Here is a 15,862-nt window from a genome sequence, read left to right on the forward strand (position 1 = left end):
GACACTAGCCCTGGCACAACCCTAGCAATCCTACACTAACACCATAAACTTTCTAACACTTTAACATATTCTAACATATTCTCAGAATTCTACATTTCTACCACATAACATTCATACAAACTATTTTTCAAATATCTAACATTTCTAATAAATTTCTACTAAAATTAATTTCAAAATATCTTTAAAAATCACTACTACAATTTCTTTAAAATTACCACTACAATTTCTTTAAAATTACCACTAAAATTCTATAAAATTCCCCTAAACCCTCTCTCAAACTCAAATAAAATTAAACCCTCTTTCAAATTCAAATAAACCCTCTCTGAAATTCAAAAAAACCTCTGAAATTCAAATAAAATTAAAATCTCACTTTACCCTAAAATTAGCATATTCGAGATAGGTTCTGGCCCAGGGTCCTGCATTCCAAAAAAAAATTTTCAAACCCCTGGGCTGCCTGCAACCCTCAAAAGCAAAAAAACTAAAATAACAAACCAAAATAAAAAAATTAGGAGTCAGGGATACAAGCAGCCCAGGGGGTTTGAAAATTTTTTTTGGAATGCAGAAAAAGTTTTTACAAAATTCTGGGGTCTTAGAAAAAAATTCTACTAAAAATTCAGGGGTTTTAGAAAAAATTCAGGGGTCTTAGAAAAAAATTCTACAAAAAATTCTACAAAAAATTCAGGGGTCTTATAAAAAAATTCTACAAAAAATTCAGGGGTTTTAGAAAAAATTCAGGGGTCTTAGAAAAAACCCTGGAAAAAATTCAGTGGTCTTAGAAAAAAATTCTACAAAAAATTCTACAAAAAATTCAGGGGTCTTAGAAAAAAATTCTACAAAAAATTCTACAAAAAATTCTACAAAAAATTCAGGGGTCTTAGAAAAAAACCCTGGAAAAAATTCAGGGGTCTTAGAAAAAAATTCTACAAAAAATTCTACAAAAAATTCAGGGGTCTTAGAAAAAAATTCTACAAAAAAATTCAGGGGTCTTAGAAAAAAATTCTACAAAAAAATTCAGGGGTCTTAGAAAAAAATTCTACAAAAAATTCAGGGGTCTTAGAAAAAAACCCTGGAAAAAATTCAGTGGTCTTAGAAAAAAAATTCTACAAAAAATTCAGGGGTCTTAGAAAAAAATTCTACAAAAAATTCAGGGGTTTTAGAAAAAAATTCAGGGGTCTTAGAAAAAAATTCTACAAAAAATTCTACAAAAAATTCAGGGGTCTTAGAAAAAAATTCTACAAAAAATTCAGGGGTTTTAGAAAAAATTCAGTGGTCTTAGAAAAAAATTCTACAAAAAAATTCAGGGGTCTTAGAAAAAAATTCTACTAAAAATTCAGGGGTTTTAGAAAAAATTCAGGGGTCTTAGAAAAACCCTGGAAAAAATTCAGGGGTCTTAGAAAAAAATTCTACAAAATATTCAGGTGGTCTTAGAAAAACCCTGGAAAAAATTCAGGGGTCTTAGAAAAAAACCCTGCAAAAAATTCAGGGGTCTTAGAAAAAAATTCAAGAGACAAGAAAATCTGGAAAAAATTCAGGAAACTTCAACAAAATCTGAAACTTGGAAAAAATAGATACAAATTGAGATAAAATGCAGACAAAACAGAAAATGCAGAGGAAACTTATAAAATTCAGAACAAACTTGAAGAGGAACACTTGGAGAAAATGCAGAGCAAATTGCAGAAGAAAACTTTGAGAAATAAAAAAACTAAGAAAAGAATGAGCAGAACTTTGAAAAATAGCTGATGAAAACTTGGAGAAAATGCAGAAGAAAACTAGAGATAAACATAGGAAAACAAAGAACAAAATACAATGGAAAACTCAAAGAAAATTGAGAAAAAAGCAGAATGCCAAGAAAATGCAGGAGCAGAGTCAAACTTGAGGAAACCTGAAAAAGAAAATTTGGATAAACTAGACAGCAGAGGAAAAGGAAAACTTGGGGGAAACCTGAAAGAACAGAGGAAAAAACGTGGAGAAACCTGAAAGGGCAGAGGAAAAAACGTGGAGAAACCTGAAAGGGCAGAGGAAAAAAACGTGGAGAAACCTGAAAGGGCAGAGGAAAAAAACATGGAGAAACCTGAAAGGGCACAGGAAAAGGAAAACTTGGGGAAACCTGAAAGGGCACAGGAAAAGGAAAACTTGGGGAAACCTGAAAGGGCACAGGAAAAGGAAAACTTGGGGAAACCTGAAAGGGCACAGGAAAATGTGGAGAGACGAGAAACCTGAAAGAGCAGAGAAAAATGAAAACTTGGGGAAACCTGAAAGGGCACAGGAAAATGTGGAGAAACTAGAGAGATGAGAAACTAGAGAACAGAGGAAAACCTGAAAGGGAACAGGAAAAGTAAAACTTGGGGAAACCTGAAAGGGCAGAAGAAAAGGAAAACTTGGGGAAACCTGAAAGGGCAGAGGAACATGTGGAGAAACCTGAAAGGGCACAGGAACATGTGGAGAAACCTGAAAGGGCAGCGGAAAAGGAAAATGTGGAGAAACCTGAAAGGGCAGCGGAAAAGGAAAATGTGGAGAAACCTGAAAGAGCAGCGGAAAAGGAAAATGTGGAGAAACCTGAAAGGGCAGAGGAAAAGGAAAATGTGGAGAAACCTGAAAGGGCAGAGGAAAAACTTGGAGAAACCTGAAAGGGCAGAGGAAAAACTTGAGGGCAGAGGAAAAACTTGGAGAAACCTGAAAGGGCAGAGGAAAAACTTGAGGGCAGAGGAAAAACTTGGAGAAACCTGAAAGGGCAGAGGAAAAACTTGAAGAAACCTGAAAGGGCAGAGGAAAAGGAAAACGTGGAGAAACCTGAAAGGGCAGAGGAAAAACTTGGAGAAACCTGAAAGGGCAGAGGAAAAACTTGAGGGCAGAGGAAAAACTTGAAGAAACCTGAAAGGGCAGAGGAAAAGGAAAACGTGGAGAAACCTGAAAGGGCAGAGGAAAAACTTGAGGGCAGAGGAAAAACTTGAAGAAACCTGAAAGGGCAGAGGAAAAGGAAAACGTGGAGAAACCTGAAAGGGCAGACTAAAAACCTGAAAGGGCACAGGAAATCTTGGAGAAACCTGAAAAAGAAAACTTGGAGAAACTAGAGACGAGAAACTAGAGAACAGAGGAAAACCTAAAAAGGTCAGAGGAAAATGTGGAGAAACCTGAAAGGGCACAGGAAAAACTTGAGGGCAGAGGAAAAACTTTGGGAATCCCAAGGAAAAAATAGAAGAAATTCAAAGAAAATGCAGCAAAAAACACTAAGTAGCAGGAGAAGAAAAACTAGAGGAAAAAAGCAGAGAAAATAGAGAAAAAAAGCAAACTCAAAAAGTAGAGAAAAAAGCAAGTTGAAGGTTGAAGAAAACGGCAAAGCAAAAGTTAGAGAAAAATCCAATACAAAAGTTGAAGGGAGAGAAAATAGAATACAAAAAAGGCAAGTTGAAGATGAAAAAGGGCAAACTTTTAAAGGAAAAGATAAACTACACCTTAAGTTTGTAAACTGCATCATCTCCACAGAAGTAGAGCTCAACACAGTTTACAGGAATAGAAGGAACTCCAACGAAAGTAAAGGACTTAGTAAAGAGAAAGTTTAGAGGGACTTAGTATATTGAATAGGGAGAGGTCAATTATATTTTAGAGTAAAGCCAAGTTTTCAAATGTTTTTGGAAGAGTTGGGAGGCTAAACTCTAAAGCGGGGCAGTAAAGCTGTTCCACAGTTCGGTGATCCTGAAGACGATGGACGTCCCTAATTTTCCTTAATGGGATATGCATTTTAAAGAAGGGAAGAATAGTTTGAATGTTTGCGTGGATCTGGTGGTGTTGGGATTTGAGGAGTTCCAGGATAGTGGAAAAAGGGGAGGAATGATGCCGTGTAGAGATTTTAAGGTTAGGCAGGTGCATTTGTAGTGGACCCTAAGAATTACTGGGAGCCAGTGAAGCTTAGACATAAGTGGGGAGACGTGGTCAAATGTGCTTTTTACAAAGGGATTAGTTTAACCGCAGCGTTCTGAATCCTTTGAAGTCTAGGAAGGCTTTTCTTTTGTTAGGCTTAAGTAGATGGAATTACAGTACATCCAGTCTGGAAAGAATGATGGATTGTACAAGGACAGCAAAGTGTTGTTGATAAAAGCAGGATCTCATCACTTTCCTTAACATGTGAAGATTGAAAAAGCATTTTCTTTACTAGGGAGTTAAGGTGGTCGTTGAACAACAGTGTAGAATCGATGATGCCCAGAACTTTGCTCGAGTGCTCAAGCTGCAATGTGGGTAGCTGATCTAATTTTGGGCCGAGCCAAAGTAGTTTTGTTTTGGTCTCATTTGTATAGTGAGCCTAGAATTGGAGGTTCCAAATACATGAAGAGATGTTCTCAGAGAGATTGGTGAGATTAGAGTCAGTCTCGAGGAGCATCATCGGCGTAAGTGTAAAGTGTTTCCAAGGGGGATAATTGGGAGGACATATAAATATTGAAAAGAATCAGGGATAGAGGTCAGAGTAGGAGAGGGAACATAAGAATTTTCAGAACCAATCTAAGACGGTTGAGTTTATGCCAATTTCAGAGAGTTGGATAATTAGTATATCATGATGGACAATGTTGAAACCTGCAGAAAGGTCAAATTGAAGAACAGCAAACTTATTGCAAGAGTGAAGTTGTTGGACCTTTGAGATTAATGAGGCCAGTAGGGATTTGGTGCTGAAGCCATGTTGGTAGGGTAGGAGAATGGAGAATCTCAAGATAGGATGAGAGTTGGGTAGAGATGGACTCCAGCATCTTGGTCAGGAGAAGGATGTTTGCTATTGGGCACTAGCTGGATGGTGTGGAGGGGTCTAGATCAGCTTTTCAGTAGTGGGGATAAGGCGATGTGTCCCATTTCAGCAGAAAATAGGCCTGAAAGTAGGGCAGAATTTATAAGTTTGGTGAGAGATGAGATGGCTTGTGTGGGAATTTTCTCATATAGGTAGGAGGTGAAAGGGTCCAAGGTACAGTTGCAGGATTTCAACTTGAGGCAGAGTTTAGCAACCTGGGAATTGGATATGAGCTCAAAGGCGGTCCAGGATCTGTCTACTATGATATGGTTGGCGATGGTTAGTGTACGGTTAGAGTTGGTGGGCACAGAGTTGTAGGAGGGTGTTGGTGGGAACGATAATCATAAGGTAGTGACTTTTGTTGAAAATTTTGCTAAATTGTCAGCAGGTGGAGGAGGGGACTATGGAGTCATTTTTGGAGGATATGGAGCACCAGATGTTAAAGTATTACTTTGGTTGTTGGATCTGGAGATTGTTACCGTAGTAGTTCTTCCTTGCTTTTTTTAGTTCAGAATTGTTGGACTTGATATTAATCCTCCAGGACTGTCTGTCTGTGGGGGGAATTTAGATTTTAAAACTTGAAGGCAAAGAGACAAAATACAAAAGTTGAAGGGAAAGGAAAAATGCAATACAAAAGTTGAAGAGCAAAAGACAAAAAAGTTAAGGAGAGAAAGCTGCAAAAGGTGGAGAAGAAAAAAAACCAGACACGAGGCAAACTTTTATTGGTTATACACTAAAAAAAGGAAAACAGACTTTCTGCTGAGTCTGGTTCTGGTGTATTCTGCATGGATGCTTCCAGAGCTGTAGTCCAGCATCAACCGCTTCAAGACTTCCTCCTCTAATTCTAGCCACTGCACGAAAACCTACAAATGGAGAAGCTCCTTTAACTTTGTTTTCCTGTGTGCACACGATACATTTAATTTTATTCAAATGACATTTACCTGAGAATCTTCAGTAGGTTCCTGCACAGAAAACAATTAAAATTAACAAAGACAATACAAAAGAGTGAAGACAAAGGTCAAAGGAAACTGAAAATGCTTACCCGAAATACTCCCACATGCTGCTTATCTGCAAGACAAAAAGACAGTGTCAGCGTTATAGAATTTAGAACTACATTCAATTAAAGAAAGATATAAAAAGTTGAGCAGAGGTAAAATGAAAGAGGGATGCTTACCCGCAATACTCCCGCATGCTTATCTGCAAGACAAAAAGATAGTGTCAGCGTTTTAGAATTACATTCAATAAAGTATAAAATGTTAAAATGACTACCTTATGTTATTTAAAAAGGCAATAGATAGAAACAAAGAAATAAGGCATACCTTTTTTATTGGACTCGCTTGCTCTAACTTGCTCAATAAAAAAGGTTCTGCATTATTTCATACATAAATTTATAACAGAATGCAAACCGTCCTCCAAAAAAACCCAACAAATCAGCATTGGGAAGCAAAGGAGACTATGGACTATGAACAATTGCCTTTTAAGTAGTTTCCTAATTTTGCCTCTCTTGTGTCCTAAACCCGCCCCAGCTTTAAATTTTATATTTTTGACTATCTGCAAAACTTCAAGACTTAACAAAATATATAAATTATGCAAAGGCTCTATCGCAGACATATTGTATTAGAGAAGTGTGGTGAAAGGCAAACTTTGGAAAACATTTTGTAGTTGCCTTTGCTTCCTATTGCTGATTCTCCAAGGATTTCCCTTCTGTTTTATAAATTTATGTCAACCAGAGAAAACCCTCTTAAATTGTATAGCCAATAGAAACTTAGTCAAAGTACTGCTAGAATTGGCTAAACCCCATTTTAAACCTGAGATGAGTCTGAAAATATAATATTTGCTGAGAAGACACCGGGGTAGAGACCAAAGACATCAGTATGAGCCCGCCATAAATCGTGGAAACCTCTGGCTCGGGTCTAAATGAGAATTGCCTCCTACATCATATAGTCTGATTGTCTCCCGTGAACAAAATAGTTCTATTTCCAAGTGAGAAAATACAGGCTTAACACTCAGGAAGGAGGTAAAGACGTCAAATACCCCTTCAAAGACTAAACCAACACAACTACAATAAGTAATAAATAAGGAAACTATGTGAATGGCAATCAGTGATTTACACAAGCGAGATTCTAAATATTAAATTTTAACAATACATACATAGACATTGACATTAATAAATAAATATATATTATCCAATAAAATTAGTGCAAAATATCTAATAAATAATTCACTGAATAAATATGAAATCTTATATAAATATATAAAAGCAATGTATGAAAGAATTGTGTAAATATAAGAAAGGACCCTGAGAACTTAATTACTATAAAGAGATTATATACTCATGAAAAGTGCCTGTGCAAAAGTTCCTGTCTAAGATAGCAGCCAATTCTAATTAAAAACCTTAAACATCCACTAAAAGTAAAGTGCAACTGCTAAAGTGCAAATGCTGAAACACTAAAGTACAAGTAATACCACTCATAACAGGATTGCAACAGCTACTAAAGCACCAACACTGCAAAATATTACTGGGGTCCCAAACCATTACTAACCCCCAAACACATACACACACTACACCACTCAAACCATATACATATTGCCACTCGACAGAGCTCTGTTTCGCGTCTTCATCAGGAGCGGGATACAAATAAATTGATGACCCAGTGGAAAGACAACAAATTTCTCAGGAAATCAGTCAAGTCATGAAAAAATGACAATGAACGGTGTGTACGAATCAAACAACGCTAGCGTTGTTTGATTCGTACACGCCGTTCATTTTCATTTTTTCATGACTTTTGACTGATTTCCTGAGAAATTTGTTGTCGGTCTTTCCACTGGGTCATCAATTTATTTGTATCCCGCTCCTGATGAAGACATGAAACGGAGTTCTGTCGAGTGGCGATATGTATATGGTTTGAGTGGTGTAGTGTGTGTATGTGTTTGGGGGTTAGTAATGGTTTGGGACCCCGGTAATATTTTGCAGTGTTGGTGCTTTAGTAGCTGTTGCAATCCTGTTATGAGTGGTATTACTTGTACTTTAGTGTTCTTTTTCAGCATTTGCACTTTACTTTTAGTGGATGTTTAAGGTTTTTAATTAGAATTGGCTGCTATCTTAGACAGGAACTTTTGCACAGGCACTTTTCATGAGTATATAATCTCTTTATAGTAATTAAGTTCAGGGTCCTTTCTTATATTTGCACAATTTTCATACATTGCTTTTATATATTTGTATACGATTTCATATTTATTCAGTGAGAATTATTTATTAGATATTTTGCACTAATTTTATTGGATAATATGTATTTATTTATTAATGTCAATGTCTATGTATGTATTGTTAAAATTTAATATTTAGAAACTTGCATGTGTAAATCACTGATTGCCATTCACATACTTTCCTTATTATTACTTATTGTAGTTATTGTGTTGGTTTAGTCTTTGAAGGGGTATTTGACGTCTTTACCTCCTTCCTGAGTGTTAAGCCTGTATTTTCTCACTTGGAAATATAACTATTTTGTTCACGGGAGACGATCATAGACTATGATGTATGAGGCAATTCTCATTTAGACCCGAGCCAGAGGTTTCCATGATTTATGGCGGGCTCATACTGATGAGTTTGATCTCTACCCCGGTGTCTTCTCAGCAAATATTATATTTTCAGACTTTCATCTCAGGTTTAAAGGGGGTTTAGCCAATTCTAGTTATAAATTTATGTAACATTATGTAAACCGTTTAGGTTTTTATTGCTATAGAAATTTAATCTAACAGATAGTTAAACTCAGTCTTTAAATAAATAGATAAGAGGAACTAAGATAACACCTTTTTTACTGAGCGAGTTAGTAAGTTAGTGAACGAGCGAGCCCAATAAAAAAGGTTTTGCCTTATTTCCTTGTTTGTTTATCTACTGCCTATTTAAAGAAGACCGATTTTAAAAATGTCTACAGCGATTAAAACCTAAATAGTTTACATGTTACATACATAAGTTTATAAAACAGATGCAAACCATCTTCAGAAAAAAAGATAATAGCCAAAAGAGGCTTGTAAAAACTAGACGATTGCATTTAAAGTAGATTCCTACCACATTTCTGTAATACGATCGTATTTCAGAGAAAGCCTCGTGCAGATGCAGCCAAAATATATAAAGATTAGCTGCAGTGGATCTGCACAAGGATTCAATACATAAAAAATGTATGTGTTGGGCGAAGGCTCTCATATTATATTACAGAATTGTGGCGATAAAGGCAAAATTTACCCCCTATTTTACAAAATTACAACTGCAGTTTTGTAAAAAGAGTCCTTAGGAACGTACTTAAAATGCAATAAAATATGGCTAGAAGCTAACTTGGCTTCAAATCGAGTCAACGGGTATAATTCCATTAAAGTCAGTCTTCTTCAAACAGACCATATAGAAATAAAGGAAATAAGGCAACCCCTTTTTTACTGGACTCGCTCACTCACTTTACTCACTTACTTGCTCAATAAAAAAGGTCTTGCGTTATTTCCTTCATTTCTATCTATTGCCTATTTAAGGAAGACTGACTTTCATGGAAATATACCTGTTGACTTGATTTAAAGCCAAGCTAACTTCTAACCGTGTATTTTAGAAATTTCTATAGCGGTGAAAACCTAAAAAAAGTTTAAATTAAACAGAACCAAACGATCCTCTGGAAAATCAGTACTAGCCAAAAAAGGCTTGTACAAACAATGATGAACAAGTTCCGGTACAGCAGAAAAAAAGAAACTAAACAATTGCGTTTAAGTGGACTCCTACCTCATTTCTGTAATACGATAGGTAACTAAGAAAGCCTCTACCTGATTTATACATCTCTAATGTACTGAAGCCTCATGCGGATAGATCTCAAAAATTTATAAAAAAATACCCCAACTTAAAGCTAGGATGGATCTACATGAGGCTTCGGTACATAAAATGTATAAATTGGGCAGGGGCTCTTGCTCACGTATCGTATTACAGAAATGTGGTGAAAAGGCAAAATTTAAGCAAATTGAAGAAATGACTTAAAGGCAATTGTTAGCAGTTTTTCATCGCTATGGAAATTTCACACAAGTATATGGCTATAATCTAGCTTGGCTTTAAAATCGAGTCAACAGGTATAGTTCCATTAGAATCAATCTTCTTTAAATAGGCAATAGATGGAAATAAAGGAAATAAGCCAACCCCTTTTTTACTGGACTTGCTCACTCACTTTACTCACTTACTCGCTCAATAAAAAAGGTCTTGCGTTATTTCCTTCATTTCTATCCATCGCCTTTTTAAAGAAGACTGATTTTAATGGAACTATACCTCTATCCTATAGCTATACTTTAATAAAATTTCCATAGTAATGAAAACCTCAATGATTTACATAATACATACATAAATTTATAAAAAAACAAAAATGAGCAATAAGACAGTAGCCAAGAGGCTTGTACAAACAATAGTGAAAATCAGGAGTGTCCAACCTTTAAGCTTCCCTGGGCCGCATTGGACAAAAAAAGTTTCTGGGGCCGTGCAAATGCTGCAGCGAGATGGAAGAGTGATGGTAAACACCAGGGGGGGGGGGTGGGAGTGGAGGAAAACACTGCATCGCCCTCAACCAGGGCCGCAGGTTGGACACCCTGGTCAGTAGTATCATGAAGCGACAATATCTAGAAAAAGGCCAACTATGAACAATTGCGTTTTAAGTAGCTTCCTCAATTTGCCTTTCACCGCATTTCTAAGAGAGCCTCTGCCCGGTTAATACATTTATGTACTGAACTCTTGTGCGGATCCACCCCAGCTTTAAGTTTATTTATATTTTTGGGCTCTATCTGCACGAGACTTCGGTACATAACAAAAATGTATAAATGAGACAGGTTCTCTTGCTGAAATATATTACAGAAATGTGGTGAAGGCGGCAAATTGCGATAACGGTTTCTAGCGTGGGGGAGCTGTGCCGAATGGCCTGCGCTGCTCCCGACACTCATACAAACTCAATGAGCGTCGGGAGCGGCTCAGGCTGTTTGGTGCGGCTCCTTGAGCTAAAAACTGCTATCGTGGTTTTGTAACAGGAGACCTTCGGAAACTACTTAAAATGCAATAAAATATAAGACTAGAGGCTAGCTTGGCTCTAAATTGAGTCAACAGGTATATTTCCATTAAAATTAATCTTCTTTAAATAGGCGATAGAAATAAAGGAAATAAGACAACCCCTTTTTTACTGGACTCACTCACTCACTTTACTCACTTACTCGCTCAATAAAAAAAGTTTTGCGTTATTTCCTTTATTTCCATCTATTGCCCATTTAAAGACTTTAATAGAAATATACATGTTGACTCGATTTAAAGCCAAGCTAGCTTCTAGCCATATATTTTTAAAATTTCTATACTCATTAAAATCTAAACAATTTACATATTATACATCAATTTATAAAAAACAGAACCAAACAAACCTACAATTGATCCTAAAAAAACAAAACCAGCAGTAGGAAAATAAGGCTTGTACAAATTATAAAAAAAATTCCCAAAGGTCAATAGTCAAGAAGCATCAATATCTAGAAAAAGGCAACTATAAACAATTGCATCTTAAGTTGTTTCCTACCGCATTAGTGTAATATGATATGTGAGCGACACAGCTTCTGCCCGATTTTTACTTCTCTTGTGTAGTGAAACCTCATGCAGATAACTCAAAAATATTGAACCAAAAAAAAAAAAAACCAAAAAAAACCTTAAAGCTGGGATGGATCTGCACAAGACATTGGTACATAAGAGACATATAAATCACATATTACAGAAATGTGGGTGAAAAGAAATTGAGGAAACTACTTAAAGGCCTTTTTGACCTTTGAGAATTTTCATCATTCTTTGTACAAGCCGCTTTGGACTAGTGTCTTCCTATTGCTGATTTTCCTGATGATTGTCTATTTACTTCTATTCTGTAAATATAAGTAATATTATTATGTAAACTGTCTAAATTTTCATCACTATAGAAAGTTTTAAAATATACAGCTAGAAATTAGCATCGCTTTAAATCGAGTCCATGGGTATAGTTCCATTGAAGTCGGTCTGCTTAAAATAAGCAATAGATAGAAAAAAACCAATAAAGGAAATAAGATAATCACTTATTTTATTGAGCAAATTAGTGAGAAGTGAGTGAGCAAGTCCAATAAAAAAAGGTATTAACTTTTCCTTTATTTTTTTAATTATATCTATTGCCTGTTTAAAGAACACCGACTTCAATGGAACTATACCTTTGACGCGATTTAAAGCGAAGCAGACTTCTAGCTGTATATTTTAAATGTTTCTATAGCGATGAAAACCTAAACGGTTTACTTTAATAATGTTACTTACAATTATAAAACAGAAGCAAACAAACAATCCTCAGGAAAATAAGCAAGAGTGAGACAATAGCCTCGTACAAATGATTGTGTAATTCAGCCAAGAGCTGAAGCAAAAAATAAAGTTTCACTTAGCTTTTGGGTTGTCAACAGGAACCGACGTAAGCCGTGTAAGATTTTTCCAGGAATCCAGAAATAAAGGACATCTCATTTCTATACCGTTCAAGTGATAGAGGTGCGCTGTGAAAAAAAAAAACAGAACCAGTGTCAAACAAATTGGAAAATTTAAATTACATAAATTATATACAGAAGAAAAAAAAAAAAAAAAGACAGTACATCCTTAAAGTATCAGTACTAGGAAGATAGCCATAAAATGCTTGTACAATTATGACAAAATTCCCAAGGATTAAAAGTAAAAAATCATCAATATCTAGAACAATTGCTTTTAAGTTCTTTCCTACTGCATTTCTGTAATATCATGTGAGCGAGAGCACCTCTGATTTATAAATTTCTTATGTCCTAAACCCTCATACAAATAGAGCTCAAAAATTTAGAAAATAAAAAAAACTTAAAGCTGGGATGGATCTGCACAAGGCTTTGGTACATAAGATATGTATAAATCACATATTACAGAAAATGTGGTTAAAGGGAAATTGAGGAAACTACTTAAAGGCCTTTGACCTTTGGGAACTTTATCATTCTTTATATAAGCCGCTTTGCGCTATTGTCTTCCTATTGCGGATTTTCTTTGTCTGCTTCCATTTTATAAATGTAACTAATGTTATGTATACGGTTTGAGTTTTCATCGCTATAAAAAGTTTTAAAATATACAGCTAGAAGTTAGCGTCACCTTAAATCGAATCTACGGGTATAGTTCCATTGAAGTCGATCTGCTTAAAATAAGCAATAGATAGAAAAAACCAATAAAGGAAATAAGATAATCACTTATTTTATTGAGCGAATTAGTGAGAAGTGAGTGAGCAAGTCCAATAAAAAAAGGTATTAACTTTTCCTTTATTTTTTTAATTATATCTATTGCCTGTTTAAAGAACACCGACTTCAATGGAACTATACCTGTTGACGCGATTTAAAGTGAAGCCGACTGCTAGCTGTATATTTTAGACGTTTCTATAGCGATGAAAACCTAAATGGTTTACATAATAATGTTACTTGCATTTAAAAGACAGAATCAAACAATTCTCATAAAAAAATAATAAGTTTCACTTAACTTTTGGGTTGTCGACAGGAACCAATGTAAGCTGTGTTTTGAAGATCTTTTGCCAGGAATCCAGAAGTAAGGACAGCTCATTTCTATACCGTTCAAGTGATAAGAGCTGCGCTGTGAAAAAAAAAAACAGAACAGGTGTCAAACTCATTGGAAAATTTAAATTATATAAGTTACATACAGAAGCAAAAAAACTGAATTGATCCTTAAAAAAATCAGTACTAGGAAGATAGCCATGAAATGCTTGTACAATTATGAAAAAATTCCCAAGGCTTAAAAGTAAAAAATCATCAATATCTAGAACAAACAATTGCTTTTAAGTTCTTTCCTACTGCATTTCTGTAATATCATGTGAGCGAGAGCACCTCTGTCCAATTCATAAATTTCTTATGTCCTAAACCCTCATACAAATAGAGCTCAAAAATTTAATAAAAAAAACTTAAAGCTGGGATGGATCTGCACAAGGCTTTGGTACATAAGATATGTATAAATCACATATTACAGAAAATGTGGTTAAAGGGAAATTTAGGAAACTACTTAAAGGCCTTTGACCTTTGGGAACTTTATCATTCTTTATATAAGCCGCTTTGCGCTATTGTCTTCCTATTGCGGATTTTCTTTGTCTGCTTCTATTTTATAAATGTAACTAATGTTATGTATACGGTTTGAGTTTTCATCGCTATAAAAAGTTTTAAAATATACAGCTAGAAGTTAGCGTCGCCTTAAATCGAATCGACGGGTATAGTTCCATTGAAGTCGATCTGCTTAAAATAAGCAATAGATAGAAAAAAACCAATAAAGGAAATAAGATAATCACTTATTTTACTGAGCGAATTAGTGAGTAAGTGAGTGAGCAAGTCCAATAAAAAAAGGTATTAACTTTTCCTTTATTTTTTTAATTATATCTATTGCCTGTTTAAAGAACACCGACTTCAATGGAACTATACCTGTTGATGCGATTTAAAGCGAAGCCGACTGCTAGCTGTATATTTTAAACGTTTCTATAGCGATGAAAACCTAAATGGTTTACATAATGTTACTTGCATTTAAAAGACAGAATCAAACAATTCTCATAAAAAAATAATAAGTTTCACTTAACTTTTGCATTGTCGACAGGTACGTCACTCAAGTTTCACAGATCTTTTTCCAGGAATCCAAAAGTGAAGACAGGTCATTTGTATAATATTCAAGTGATAGGTGCACTGTGAAAAAAACCAAATTGGCGTCAAACTCATTGGAAAATTAATATAAAGAAATTCATAGTAAAGATTCAAAATGAATTAAGGACAGGGGAATACCTATCATACGCAACCTTCACACAATGAAAGTCATTCCTGCACTGCTCTTTCCTTTTTATAATGGACCAAAAAAGCAGACAGATTTAAAATGAAGAATCAGAAAAGGACTGACAGCCTTGGGAGGTGACACATCACCGAACCTCATATTCCCTCGCTCCATTTCACTACCTAGTGAATATTCCCACCCTAGAGGGCCTAGAATTTGCCACAAGCACAAAGTCATCCTCATCCTACTCTACAGAACCCCCCTGCTCCCGAGCAGAAGCCCTAGAATCCCTACTCAAATTCCATCAGCGAGCTAGCCATCTCCCACAAACATGTGACCATCCCAGGACACTTCAACTAAAATTCCAACTGCAAATCTACCCCCATCACCTCCCTTAAACTCCCCTTCCTTTCTGCACTAGCTTCTCCATTCTTAACCTTCACTTAAGTCACTGTAAAATCTTTCGACAGTCTAAATGTATCCCACTGTGAATGTTTGCTTCTAACCCATTCAGAGCTACTGGGAGGAGGGGATAAACAAATTAAATATTTGCCACTTCCCTCCTTACCTTTACATTTCTCCCAAAGCCAGACATGCATCCTCCTGTCAGAAATCCACAAGGTCAAACAGAAAACACCTCGTCTTCCTGCGTAAGACCTAGGCAGAATACATACATGAAGTTAAAAGAAACCATGGAATCCATACCCTAACAAAAAGAAGAAACACCATATTCCAATATGGCAGTGCAGCCAACCGCAAGTCTTAAACAGGATGTATGCCCAAATTATTTGCTCAAATGTCAACTTTTCTATAACCATTAATTCCAGGCATAATGAGCTTACAAATTTAAGGCTACAATTTCATGATCTACAACTCAGGTTGATAAAGTACCGCCTCATTTTGAGAGGGGGAGAGATCAGAATAAGCGGATTGTGGCCTCTAGAACTCCCCTACATCCACTCCTTTACCTCCTCTTCTACACAATCTGGACACAGTCCAATTACATTAGTGGGAAGAAATTTTATGATAGCTTCCGACACACCCAAAGCAGTGTACACCAGGGCGGTGATCAACCCCCCCCCCAAAGCAGTTTACACACCCCAAACCGGTGTACACCAGGGCAGTGATCAACCCCCCCCCCCAAAGCGGTTTACACCAAGGCGGTGATCAACCCCCCCATAGTGTTGTACACCAAGGCAGTGTACACCAGGGCAGTGATCAACCCCCCCCCCCAAAGCAGTGTACACCAAGGCGGTGATCAACCCCCCCCCATAGCG

At 36.1% G+C, this 15,862-nt stretch overlaps 1 long non-coding RNA gene across 1 annotated transcript; it reads right to left on the minus strand.

Annotated features, from left to right (window-relative positions):
• Nucleotides 1-4,873: 4,873 nt before the first annotated feature.
• Nucleotides 4,874-6,236, minus strand: LOC117348092. The gene is made up of 4 exons (XR_004536912.1): nt 5,946-6,236; nt 5,814-5,839; nt 5,713-5,733; nt 4,874-5,634 (listed from the first exon to the last, which is right to left on the minus strand). It is a non-coding gene; the product is annotated as an uncharacterized LOC117348092 (long non-coding RNA).
• Between the last annotated feature and the right edge of the window lie 9,626 nt (nt 6,237-15,862).

The sequence above is a fragment of the Geotrypetes seraphini genome, chromosome 14 (assembly GCF_902459505.1).
Source record: "Geotrypetes seraphini chromosome 14, aGeoSer1.1, whole genome shotgun sequence".
In the NCBI taxonomy this organism is placed as follows: domain Eukaryota; kingdom Metazoa; phylum Chordata; class Amphibia; order Gymnophiona; family Dermophiidae; genus Geotrypetes; species Geotrypetes seraphini.